The following is a 14070-nucleotide window of genomic DNA, read 5'->3' on the forward strand; positions in this document are numbered from 1 at the left end:
TAATGTTACTGTATAATTTTTCCCTATTTTGTGACCATCTTGTTCCAATTCTTTACATAAGAACTATCACTGCTTGCTCTGCTCCTGTTGGCAGCTTGCTTGCATAAGTCATAACTTCTATAGAAGCCCCTAAATAGCCTGGTATAGTTTTCATATACCTGATCTTCAAAAAAAAGTCTTTTTTTTATTGTGATCTCTTTACTCCTGACCAAGATGGGCAGCAAGTGAGACAAGCAAGTTCTTCTTTTTCCTTCTGGGTAACCTGTACTCCACTTTTGCAGGAACTTGGGTGATCTGTTTGGATTCTGTCAGGAAGAGGTATTCTTCCACAGTTATTTGGCACTGGCACGCACTGGGTCACATGGCGGTGTCTGCTTGTGTGCATTAGGCAGTACACAGAACTAGTTAAACTGGATGACTCTGTGGGGTTTAGTAGATCAATTGCCATTTTCATTTGGGACAGCACTTGAAATCCTAATGAGAATAACAACACTTGTAATTAGAAGTCTACAAAATCTTATAAAATAATCACTTAAATTTAAAATGTAAATGTGACTGTAATTAATTAGTCTATTTAGAATAAAGCTTTCTAATTAACAAATGTAAATTGGGAATTTTCTGTAGATTTCATGAGGACAAAAGTGTTTCTCATGGGAGCTGAAAGGAGACGCGTTTCCATGTGAATGCATATTAAACCCTGGTGGCTCACACCTCTGCACAAGCCTGTGGCAGTAAGAAGGACTGTCTGTGAGAGGGTCATATTAACACCAGAGTCATAGAGATTTTCTTAGGACCTGTAATACAAAATCCTACTTTTTTAAAATAGGAATGTTTTAAACTAAGGGTTATGTTTTTCAAAGCTGAAAAACTGACAGACCTAAAACTGAGTTCCCCAATAAAGGTACAACAAAGATCCTGAAGTAATACTGAGTTGGTATTCAACTGTGTTGAACTCTGATCAGAAAGGATGACTGGCCATACCTCTTTACCGAAGCCAGTGATAGATTATAGAAGTAAAAAAAAAAAAAATCCTCCAGAAATTTAAACTTTTGAAATCTGATTTCATTGCACCTCAGGATCACACAGAGAACAAAACCCAACAAGCCCAAAGTGATTTTGGTACTTAGTGCATACCAGAACCCTGAAATTCTACTTGGCATTTAATACATATGTGTCCTTTAATAAATAATTTTCTCTGTTCATTTGAGTTAGGCAGCCAACTGCCTTTCAGAAGGCAGTGATTCCCAGTTGTTACTGGCTAGAATTAAATTAAAACAGTTCTATAGAGATAATGGTACATCTCCCATTATTGTTACCCTTAGGTCTGGCATGCCAGCCCACTAATACATACCTTTTAAAGTTGTATCATCCTAATTCTCCTGGTTTTGGTTGGGATAGAGTTAATTTTCTTCCTAGCAGCTGGTACAGTGCTGTGTTTTGGATTTAGGATGAGAATAATGTTGATAACACACCGATGTTTTAGTTGTTGCTAGGTAGTGCTTACACTAGCCAAGGACTTTTCAGCTTCTCATGCTCTACCAGTGAGAAGCTGGGAGGGGGCACAGCCAGGACAGCTGACCCAAACTGGCCAAAGGGATATTCCATACCATGTCATGCTCAGTACATAAACTGGGGGGAGTTGGCCAGGGGGGTGGTGACCGCTGCTCGGGAACTGGCTGGGCATCGGTCAGCGGGTGGTGAGCAATTGCATTGTGCATTATTTATTCTGTATATTCTTTTATCATTATTATTATTATTATCCTCCCTTCCTTTTCTGTCCTATTAAACTGTCTTTATCTCAACCCATGAATTTTACTTTTTTTCTGATTCTTTCCCCCATCCCATTTTGGGGGGGAGGAGTGGGCAAACGGCTGTGTGGTGTTTAGCTGCCTGATGGGTTAAACCACAACACTAATGATTCCAGTATGGCATAATAAACAGATACACATCAGGTAGAGACATCAAAAAAGGTAAATGAAAGCATCTTTTGTTGAAGAAAATGCATTTAAGTTTCAATATGGGCCTCATTTTAGCTCTCTGAAGCAGATGGACTTTTTTCCTTTTTCTTGTGCAATGAGAGCATACCATGGTATTTCTGATATCACATTGTCCAACAGTGCACATTTTTGTCTAGTGACTGAGTGCTATTGCAGGTGTCTTATGTTAATTCTTTTAAAATAAGTCACAACGTAGAAAATATTACTCATTTTTAATATTGCTTAATTGGGACTTCAGTAGTATAAGAAATTTAGTTGCTTGAACATATTGGAAGTATGATTGCGGTATGTCTGCAAGCCTCAAAAATTCCCACGTGAAAAGCAAAGATTAATTGTACAGTATTTACACCTTTTCATTGATAAGTAACACCATAAAACTGTACAAATTGCAATTTGTTTCTTTTTCCCACAATCCCTTTGGCTTTTAAGGGATGTTCCTCAATTAGTTGAACTGTGTTTCCTCTTGCTTGCTAAGCACTTTTGGTCAAACAAGGAATGGCAGAGGTCCACAATTAGATCAAAAGATCAATCTTAATGTACCATTTTCTCCTCACCCTCCTGCTTTAATAAAGTGGCTGCAGTTCTCCAGGGGACAACTCAAAATCCGAGTACTGATATTTCTAAATTAGCTGACTCTGTGACCTTGCTAGTAATTGCGTTAGTTTATCAATGTTCAACACAATTTATTACTCTCCAATATGTACCAAAGCATTTATCTCTCAACACTAACAATATTAAAAATCTAAACTATCTGTTGAGAAACAAAGGACTATTCAATAAGAAAAATACATAATAAAGTAGAAAACACTACACTGATGGGTAAGAGGATTAATCTAGTAACTAGTCACAAGTGAAATAAGGAAAGAATGTTTATGCTGTATTATGTTTAGGGCACTTTTTAAATCTCCAAAGAGTAGATAATTTAAATAAAACCTTTCTTTTTCTTTTGTTCATTCTTTCTTTTTTTTTTCTTTCTTTTAAAACCAGGAATGAGCTACAGCTTTTATATATCACTGAACGCATTACCCAGGCTCCAATGAGAAAAATGAAGACTGATAAAACCTTATCTAAGCATTTAAAAGTCATTTGGACACATTGATCAAAACTCACTCTGAAATTAAACATATTAAATTTAGATGGAGGAAAAAAGGCATTAAGTTGATGGAACCCAATTTTTGTATGAAGCAAACAAATGGCATCATTTCACCAACCTTCTCATCTTGATCACATTGCTATGCATTATTTAAAATATGCACTTGATTTGGGTAGTTAATAAGCTATCTGTAAACTTGGAGTAAATTTGACTGTGGGCAGTGCTCTTCTAGTTCCTACAGAAGGATTATTGATTTGTTTTTACTTCTGTGAGATGTGAGTTTGTGGCATGGTGCCACCAGCCATGAATCTGTGTAACTATCTCTGCTCATGGTGAGATAAGAACGATAAAGAGCAGAAATGCACAGAGTATATGTGATCTTTTAAATGATCCCGTTTACTTAGAGCTGTCAGCAGCTCAGCAATTCTGTTCACCAGCAGCAGGCATACACGATTCTGCTGTTGTGGGCATTGAATCTCCTCTCCTTTGGGGGCTTCAGCTGAACCCCCAAATCAAATGGAAGAAAACAGCTAAAATTGCCCTAATCCACAGTCAAAACAGTGGAAACATCCAATGTGGTGTTCTAATTTCTGCCATAGAGAAACACTGATTAAGGCTCCTGAAAACTTGCAAACTTCTGCATTCCTCCTGAAATCAGTCATTTTCATTTACTTTGATAAGACCAGTACTTTGTCTTTTTAGGGTCGCTAGGGCTATGCCTGCGTTAGAAGAGGTGTGGAACAATAGGAGCAAACCCACAGGGAAAACTGTTGCAAGTGACCACCTGCAACGACGTCAACATTGCCCCGTTTTGAGGTGGAGGATGACTTTGGACTAGCTCTGTTCTCATCCTGAGGGTTGCCCACCTCAGCTGTCGAAGGGTGTTAGGTGGTTCCTGAAGAAGATCTTGGGGTTCAGCTCCATCTGAAAAGGATGCGGTTTCCTGAGGCCACACCACGGCGTGAACCAAGACAGCAAGTGAGGATGACCAGAGAGTTCACTTCAACAATACATTCCTGATCTGACCTCAAACAGTAACACAGCCAATGAAACCTCATAATAGCTGAGTTTTGCTAAATATTACCATGAAATCCTTCAAACCCACTTTGAATGAAAATGTTGTTAACCACATATCATGTAATCTTTCTAAAGAACAAAGGTGGTGGGTTTTTTTACAAACTTCCTAATATTTTCACAGGAAACCCAATGTCTGAAGAATATTTTAAAAGTGGTATTTTATCCATTTATTTATTACCAGATTGAAGACCAGGTTCTTAGAACAAGAGTAATGGTTCTCCATATTCACATAATTGTGTACTTTCCCTTTTCTGCAGGAAATCGCAAGGATAAAAGAGTGTTACAAGGAGCAGTGGTGGACATACATCCCAGTTTTGAGTTTCACTGTCAACTCAGATAGATCTGAATCCACTTCTAAACCATTTAGAAAAAGAAATATTTTAGTTGTAATGGCATAGGACTAATCTGTAAGGTGAAATTAACATCTGTTAACTTTAGGTTTCTAAGGTGGGCAGCATGAGCTGAACCCCAGAGGTGCTCATTTCCCTTCACAGACTGTAACAGGATCCTATATGATTGGCTTAGACGTCAATGAATACATTTTAAATAGTGAGATGAATCCTACACTACAGGGAAGTGGAAGAACCTTCACGACAGGCATAGTTATTCCTACCTCCAGTGTGTTGCCTCAGAGATCTTTGTGCACATCAGTTTAAATACATGTTCTTCTTTCCTCATACTATTTTAAAATGGAATTTATTTTGAAGAGTACTGCTTTTTTTTTAAGATGTAATACTTTTATATAAATCCAATTTGCACAATTCCAAGGTGCTTTAATACATGTATGCTAGGGAAAATCCTTATTTTTACTCAGAATCCTTATTTTTACTCAGTATGTCTCTTACTTCTGTGACTGAAAATGATTTCTTAGTCTAGAACTCTACCAGTTCACAGTGTGGCACGTAGCCTTCTTCATGCATCATCTTTTTCTATGGCATCGTGTTACTCTGGCTCAAGATCAGGCTTTTTCTCCATTCTGTTTGCAGTCTGTTGGTCACCTTAGGTTGCTCAGTATATAAACTGGGGGGAATTGGCTGGGGGGCAGCGACCGCTGCTCGGGAACTGGCTGGGCATCGGTCAGTGGGTGGTGAGCAATTGTGCATTACTTATTTTGTGTATTGTTTTGTCATTGTTATTATTATTATTTTCCCTTCCTTTTCTCTCCTATTAAACTCTTTTTATCTCAACCCATGAATTTTACTCTTTTTTCCCCTATTCTCTCCTCTATCCCACTGCGGGGCAGGGAGTGAGCAAACGGCTGTGTGGTGTTTAGCTGCCTGCCGGGTTAAACCACAACAGACTGGATATAATAGGACATGACACATTTGAGACACATGACACATTTGAGAAACACACTGAATACAAATGTGTTGGGGGCGGGGGGGGGGGGGTTGAGATAAAAGCCTCATGTTCTGTTATTTCAGTCTATTTACTTGCATTGCCATACTTACTGGTACGGCACCAGGACTCCAATGTGCTAACTCCTGCACAAACAGAACAAAAGCATGTATCCTGTTACATATACCTCTAGTGAAGAATAACGTGCAGGATTCATTATACCAGACTTTAGGCAACCAGATGAAGTGCCTGAGTTTCTAATCACCCCAATGTCCTTAAACAATTCCTGTCAAAGAGAGATGAATCATCATCTCCAGAGCGCAGTTATGACCTGGTCTACATCTTTCTATTAATGATGGGAACAAATACTCTGGCTTTGTGCAAGCACTAGAGAAAACTCTTTATTTACTCTTGAGAAAGCCAGTTCCTTTGTTCCTAAGGTGAGTGGCTGCAAAACTGTCAGCCAAGGTGGTCTTTGAAAAGCAAAGGCAAGTCAGGGTATTTTGTGGGTTGCACAGTGTTTGTGTCCTGCTATGTCCTATAAGAGCTGTAAGGTTTTGAGGGATACCTTCAAGGTCATACAATCACTTCATGCATCTAGTTGGTTTTGATAGTGAGGGAATCACTAGAAAGTATGGAAGGACCAGAGTAGTTGTTGACTGGCATAGACTGTTTGGGGAAGTTGTGAAATCTCCATGACAAAAATACTTGACAGCAAGTTAGACTAATGGCTGTCAGGGATGGATTAGGTACAATTCATCCATTCCGGCCTTCAATCATGGCTGTGCGTCTATAAATGCATTGACTCACCATGTTGGAATTCATTCTAGCTGCTGCTATATAAACATCTGCCTCTTATTAATAGAAAATTGCAGTCTGGGTAATCTAAAGCTTTACTTGGGGAGTTAGCATCATATTTGTGAAAGAGATTGGAAAAAAAGTAAAGCTATGTGGATGTATGAAAGCAATTTTGTTATTCTGCTTATGCAGAAAGTGAAGTAGCAGTGTAGGTAGATTTATATTGCTATATCCTTCCCCAAAGGTCAGATAACACAGACTGATTTGTGTTACACTGCTGACAGCCAGCTGCCTCTGGAGCTAAGCTGAACATCCACACCACACATCTTCTGGATCTTCTTCAGACTTGTGTGGTGTCAATGGGATCCTCACTTATATAAATATCTTGTTTCTGTGTGGTGGTGGTTTGTTGTTTGGTCTTGGTTTTGGGTTGTTTTGTTTTTTTTTTGGGGGGGGGGGGGGCAGTTAAAGGTTTTAGAAAGAGTGTGGAACTGCATGCCCCAGGACTGTGTGGGATGTCTAGGATTGCAAAATTTGCTAGGGTAATGCTGGAGGACTGTGTGGGGAGAAGGAAGTCAAGCCCGGTGCATACTGACTCGGGAGTTCTCCCTGGGGTCAGCTATCCACCAGGCTGTCTACAGATTTTCTCTTGGAGAGAGTTAGTTGGAGGAGTCCACAACAGAGCCAGGGAACAAGTTAACAGTTAAGCAGTGTGGACAGAGACCCACTGCCCGAGGTCACTTCATGGTCCTCTATTATTGGCAGTAGATGCATACCCAGGGAATATTTCGAGGCTCCACATAAAAGCACCGGCTTCTGACTGTCCATGCTCCTGATCCCTTATCTTCCCGATGGCAGTTCTTTGATCATCAAAGGAAATAATTTCCACATCCATTACAAACAAAAAACAAAACTCAACCCCACAACACTTCTAGAAAAGTGTACCCTGCGTTGATATGGTAATTATGAATATTATTTCACCTCAAAGCTGAAATCTGGAAGGAAAACCTAAGGTTATTCCCAAAGGCTACCCCTCCACTCCTCTCCTCCACTCTGCAATCCATGCAGAGCAACAGGTCTCTCTGAAGGTAATATAGACATGGAACTCAGACATCCTTGTGTCCCTCCTTCATCTTCTCCCCTCCACTGTGCACAAATGGAAAAGGTCTGGTTATCCCTAGCAGACATTGGAGAAGACTGATTATGTTCATTGTCAGCATTTCAGTTGTCGAGCAATAGATAGGGTGCTATGTACTGTGAATCGCTTCTTAATCACAGGCGCCACTTCTGTGTTTCCCTCCTGTTCTCGTCTGCAAGAATGGTAAAGAGTTTCTCTGATTATCTTCCACTCATGTCAGATCTACTGGATGTGGCTCATTGAGACCTAAATGTATTTCAGATGTCACAGGTGTAATTGCTGAGAGCGTGTAGTGGGGGCATGACTCTGCTCCCATGGAAGTCGATAACAGTTTCACAGTTGACTTCTCTTGAAAGAGAGCTCAAGCAAAACCTCAGCACTTTTGAAAACCGTACCCTACATATTTAAATTACCCCACTTTTTTGTCATGAACTTGATTTTCATAACAGTTTTCCTTCTTCCTCTGGGAAGACGCTATCTATTATCTCCATGAAATGTTATAACAAAACAATTTAAAAAATAATGATCTCTGTGCTATTTTATCACCACTTCAATCTATAAATGATTTCTGCTATCTCTTGAAGTCTGTACTGTCTCATAATGTTATGTCTTGTCATTGGATTATTTCGTTACTTCCCTGAGTGTATAAAGATATATAATAATATAATCTACTTCATACTTTGGAGTGCTTACTACTGAGCTATTTGAAAATCAAACCAATATACAGTCATAATGAATTGAATATTTAAGAAAAATTCTTGATACACTAAAATACTAGTGTTGCAGGATTCATTCACATGGCTTGTAGCATCACACTAAAAGCAAGAAGACATGCAGCATTCATTTTCTTCTGATGTAAATAAGAGCACAATAATGCCACGTTAGTGGCATTAGTGACTAAATTAATACTGGTTGAAAGTAGTGTTACTTTCTGTGTTAATTGATAAATAGCTAAACACAGTTCAGGTACATTCACAGTTCTTCCATTCCACAGAAAATGTTAAGTCATAGCCTTTACGATTGTCTTATGGGTCTCCTGAGAGTCAGTAAGAACAGCCTGAATACAGCCCGAGCCAAACGGCCTGGGAAATCATATAGGTAAGTGCTCTGTGATGCTGTCTGTTGGTCAAATTGTAGAAAGAGACTGAAATAGCTGAGCTCATGCTCATGGGCAGTACACAAGCTTCTCTCCTCTTCAGCCCCCCAGCAGCTCATGCCCCATGGCTAAGCTGTTAAATTTAAGATAAGGCTTTTGATGTGGAGGTTACAGCTGTTGCTATTTAACTGAAAAACAGTTGGATTAATTACTTAATATACTTGATACTTAATACATTACTTAACATATTGTGAGTGAGTAGCTCACCACAGCTGAACCCGTCTGAAGTCTGGGTGGTGAAACCAAGGCAGGAGAAGGACCAGAAGGTCTTTGATGTGTTGGGGGTGGTGTGCTTGCTTTCAGGCTCAGTGTGCTTGCAGGACTCAACCTTCTGTGCTGTGCTGACACCTCGCATCTGGCATCTTAGTGACACATGACGCAAATTTTTCAGTGAATTGGAAGAAACAGGCTGAAAGACCCAAAGTCAAACTTCCTTTTTATTCAGCTCAAAGTCACCATGACAGATGGAAGGGTTCAGCTTGAGCAGAGAGACAGCATTGCCTTGTCCCAGGTGGGAACAGAGACTCAGATCTAATGGATGGAAATCACTGAGGTCTTTGGATTGGTCCAGACTAAGAAGGAAATGGTATAGGTTATGGCAGAGCATCTCTTTAACAGAATTAGGCAACATTCCCCCTCCCTGAAATGGAGGTAAACTTATTTGAGAGGATTCATGGGCTCTAGGGCTTCACTATGTTGAGAGCACGTGAAAGTAAAAGGAAGATGAAAAGGCCCGAGGTGCCAAGGATGCTGGCTGAAGATCCATTTATATAGTTGGTTCTGCCTCGTTGTCCAGTTCAACCATTATTTTCTAGATACTGCTTTTAAATGCAGCCTTCATGTGGGAGAGTCACATTTTTATTTATATAAATTTCATACACCCAACTGCAGGATTTGTCATCTAGTCCATAGAACTTATACATATATATATAAAAGATGATGTACATGAATTTGAAGAGGTGAAATTGAGAGAAAATATCAGAAAATATGCCATACCAGTACATAGGATGCTCCCTTAGAGAGGAAAGGGAATTTGGATTAAAATTACTGCATCTGATCAGAGGAAGAATATGGACTTGACTCTGGGATAGTATCATTTTGCCTTGGTTTTTTGTTAAAAAAATGACCGATTTGGTGCCTCAGCCAAATTGAGAGCTCAGGATTATAAATAAGGAATAGAAATAGATCTCTCTCTTCACCTTAGAATTAAGCATGAATTTTTCAGGACTGATGCATCCTTCTTTTCAGTATTTCTTCTTGACTATTTTAGTCCTTTCTCTTTTTCATGCACAGCCTTCTTCATATTTCCCCCTAAACTCCTTGTATTTGGAGCAGAGCAGTCCAAATCAGTAGCACAAATATCAACAGGTATAAATGCCGATAGGTGCCTATATATCAGAGTTAGCCTCTACATCATTATTATTTTTCAGATGGAGAGTGGGATTCAAGAAAACTGTTAGCAACCAGAATGTTGTCTAGGCAAATCTCAGGAATTCTAGGAGAAGTCTCCGGTCAGAAGAACAAAACCTCAGCCATCACCACGGTGATCAAACTTTTCGTAAGTGGTCATTAAACAAGAGACTTCAAATGGACTTATAACTTCTTTTTTTTTTTCTAAATGTCCTTTCTGAGTCACTATGCAACAGGTTGCAGGAAGGCTGGAAACTCTCAATTACTTCTATGACAGTAGGAGTTGTGCTCTGGGCCTATCCAACGCTAAAACGCCAAGCCCTCCACAAAAAAAAAAAAAAAAAAATCCAATACTTGTGCATCTCTGACTGGCCCCTTGAAATCAGGGTAAATTTGGACCTAAAGTCTTTTGTTTCGTCAGTTTTCTGTCCCTGAAATGGGAGCGTGACTAGGGCCTTCTTCTTATAAGGACATTATGAGATGGCATTCATTAACTTTTGATCACCACAGTAATGGAAAAGCTGATGACAATGATAGTTCTGTTGTCAGAAAAGTGTTTGAAACAGTAAGAGCAAGTTTTTAAATTCAGTTTCACCCTTTTAGTACTTTCACCAAAGTTCAATATCCTTAACACGCATCCATTTACTGCGCTGTGCTATTGCAGGGTGTTACGAGCAGTTGTTGTGCTCCACTCAAGAAGAGGTGGCAATTTGGCACCATTGAGTTACCTCAGAGAAGCGTTGTAGATTGTAATTACTTTATGTTTGCTTTTGTGTTTTGACACCACCAGGTGAGAGGTATTGTTGGTGTACACGATGTAGTTGTCATTAAATATAGCCGAGCTGAATGTTTGATGAAGTGTGGGATGGTAGCTGAAGAAAAGATAAAGCAAACTAAGCTTGCAGAGTCAGACCTTTAAAAACAATCTTGATGTAAATGAGGAGAGGTTTTGTTAGTAGATCAGCAGATTGCAGAACTGTTCAATCCCCAAACAGTTTGCAATGAAAGCATTTCATGCTATGCTACTGTAGCATGATAATTTTTATCCTATGGTTTTATTGCTAAAGCTGTGATATTATGTGTGTATATACATACCCATACAGGCAAACCTTGTGTAATGAGATTAATGGAAACAACAATAAATATGTTTTCAACACCATGCAGCTGGCAAAAAATGAGGATTGTATCTAGAAACGCATTAGGTCTACAAAAATAGATTAATTTTTGGAGCATTTATTGTTATTATTATTATTATTTTTTATTATTTTTATTTCTAAGCCTTACTAGACTTCATTCTTTCAGATAAAAACATGCATATCAGCTTTGCAGTTTGATTGCCTTATGGGCATAAAGCTTTGCATATTTACTGCCCATGAATCATACAAGTATGTGAAATCCAGTGAAGATTCAATTTTTCCTGCTAGATGCACCTCTAGCCGTTTAATTAAAATATGTATTATTAATAAAACTAGATTTAAGTCATATTTTTTACAGATATGACTGAAACATTAAGGGCAAATTGTTTCATACTTTCATAGTAATTTGCTTTTAACGTTTTGTGCCTTAATCAAGGTAATCCTAGGATAAGGTTTGTAGTGCTTGTGATTTCATGATGTTTAAGTTACTGAAAACAGATTTAAGAGTGTTCCAAGACAAAGTCACATTTACTTATGAAATTAGCTTCACATTTTTGCTGCAGATGGAACCCTACGTAACAGCAAAATGCAATGAAACGTACCTATTTAGAAAACCGTGCTTAGTGCACAGATTGCAGTCTATTATATCCATCTTCACTAAATATGTGTCAGGTTATTGTTTTATTCCAACCATTGTGAAGACTTTAGATGTCACAGTTGCCCTGTTCACCAATCTTCCATTTCGTGGTAAATTTCCCTGGCTCCCCTGTAATGTATTGTACGTAGTAATACTGATAGTTGTGGGGTAACTAATTTATGCACTGCCCCACCTGTTGGTGGGGCATCAGTAATACTCCCTGCTTCATCTTACCCTGCCTACAATTTAATTCTGCATACATGTCCTGGTTTCAGCAGGGATAGAGTTAATTTCCTTCCTAGTAGCTGGTACAGTGCTGTGTTTTGGATTTAGGGTGAGAACAATGTTGATAACACACTGATGTTTTAGTTGTTGCTAGGTAGTGTTTACACTAGTCAAGGACTTTTCAGCTTCCCATGCTCTACTGACTGAACAGGCTGGAGGTGCACAAGAAGCTGGGAGGGGGCACAGCCAGGACAGCTGACCGAGAACTGGCCAAAGGGACATTCCATACCATGGGACGTCATGCTCAGCATATAAAGCTGAGGGAAGAAGAAGGAAGGGGGGGACATTTGGAGTGATGGCGTTTGTCTTCCCAAGTAACCGTTACGCGTGATGGAGCCCTGCTTTCCTGGAGATGGCTGAACACCTGCCTGCCCATGGGAAGTAGTGAATGAATTCCTTGTTCTGCTTTGCTTGCGTGTGTGGCTTCTGCTTTACCTATTAAACTGCCTTTATCTCAACCCATGAGTTTTCTCACTTTTACCCTTCCGATTCTCTCCCCCATCCCACCGGGGGGGAGTGAGCGAGCGGCTGCGTGGTGCTTAGTTGCCGGCTGAGGTTAAACCACGACAGTCCTTTTTGGCGCCCAACGTGGGGCTCGAAGGGTTCGAGATAATGACAGGTTTGATTGGAATGTGCTAGATCGAATTTATACCTGTTATAGCTGTTTAGCTATTAATTGGCAGGCTCCTGTGCTTGCCATGGGGCTTGCTTGCCTTACTGTATATTAGAGTCCAATGCTCGTTAGTGGCTGTTTTTTGCTTTCACTGCTTGCTGTACTGCTGTACTGCTTATCATCGTATTCTGCTGTGCCTGGGAACATTTTGATAACGCAATGGCGATGTGCCTGGGCTGGCAGATGGCCAGGGCATCCCTGCTGTTTCTGTGCTGCTGTACTGGACAGGCTGGAACTCCAGTGTGAACTCGAGTCGAAGGGACTGTGACCTGTGGATGAGTCCATGCGGGAGCAGGACACCCCAAAGCGTCTGTGGCCGTGGATAAGCCCATGCCAGAGCAGGTACATCTCGAAGCGTCTGTGGCCGCGGTTACGTTTGTGCTACAGCAGGTTTACTTCTGAAGGGACGGTGGCTGCGAGTAAGGCCACGCTGGAGCAGGTATATCTCTGAAGACATTGTGGCCCATGGAGAAGGCCGTGCTGGAACAGGTGCATCTCAAAGTGACTGTGGATAAGTCTATGCCGCAGCAGGCGTACCCCTGGAGAGACTGTGGCTCATAGATAAGGCTCCACTTGGAGCAGGTACTACCCTAAGGGACTGCAGTCTGTGGATAAGTCCAAGCCAGAGCAGGGGCAAGGGGAGGAGTTTATTGCAATGTTAAACCCTATGGTTTAATCTGAAGGGACCAGGGGTGGAGATTGTAATGGAAACACCTTTAAATTGTTGTAACCCATGATTTGAGTTGCATGTTATAGGAATTACTATAGCAGAAACCCCTTGTTGCTAGCCAGGCTAGGAGCAAGGGGAGGAGTTCATTGCAATGTTAAACCCTATAACCTGGCCCAAAGGGACCAGGGGTGGAGATTGTAATGGAAATACCTTTAAATTGTTGTAACCCATGATTTGAGTTGCGTGTTATAGGAATTACTATAGCAGGAACCACCCGAACAAGTGGAGGACAAGCCTTACAAGAAGCAGTGCAAGTGCAGCAGTGACCTGACCTGAGCTGGCTTTGGTACCCAGTAACTCCACGCAACACACCACCTCTCCTGTCCTGAGTGACCACCATCACAGATGGAGCCCAAAGTCACGGACTAAATGAACTCAATGGATATTTCATGGACATTTCTGGACATTTTACAGACATTCCACAAGGGTGGTCCATAGACTAAGGGAATGATATCTGTGTGTTATATCAAAGGATGGAAAGCGGGGTGGTTGGTTAATGAGGTTGCACTGGAAAATATGGGACTTGAGCATGACGTAGATGGTATAGAATAAGGGGTGGATACTGTCCTGGTTTCAGCAGGGATAGAGTTAATTTCCTTCCT

This window comes from Aptenodytes patagonicus, chromosome 1, assembly GCF_965638725.1.
Source record: "Aptenodytes patagonicus chromosome 1, bAptPat1.pri.cur, whole genome shotgun sequence".
NCBI classification, from domain to species: domain Eukaryota; kingdom Metazoa; phylum Chordata; class Aves; order Sphenisciformes; family Spheniscidae; genus Aptenodytes; species Aptenodytes patagonicus.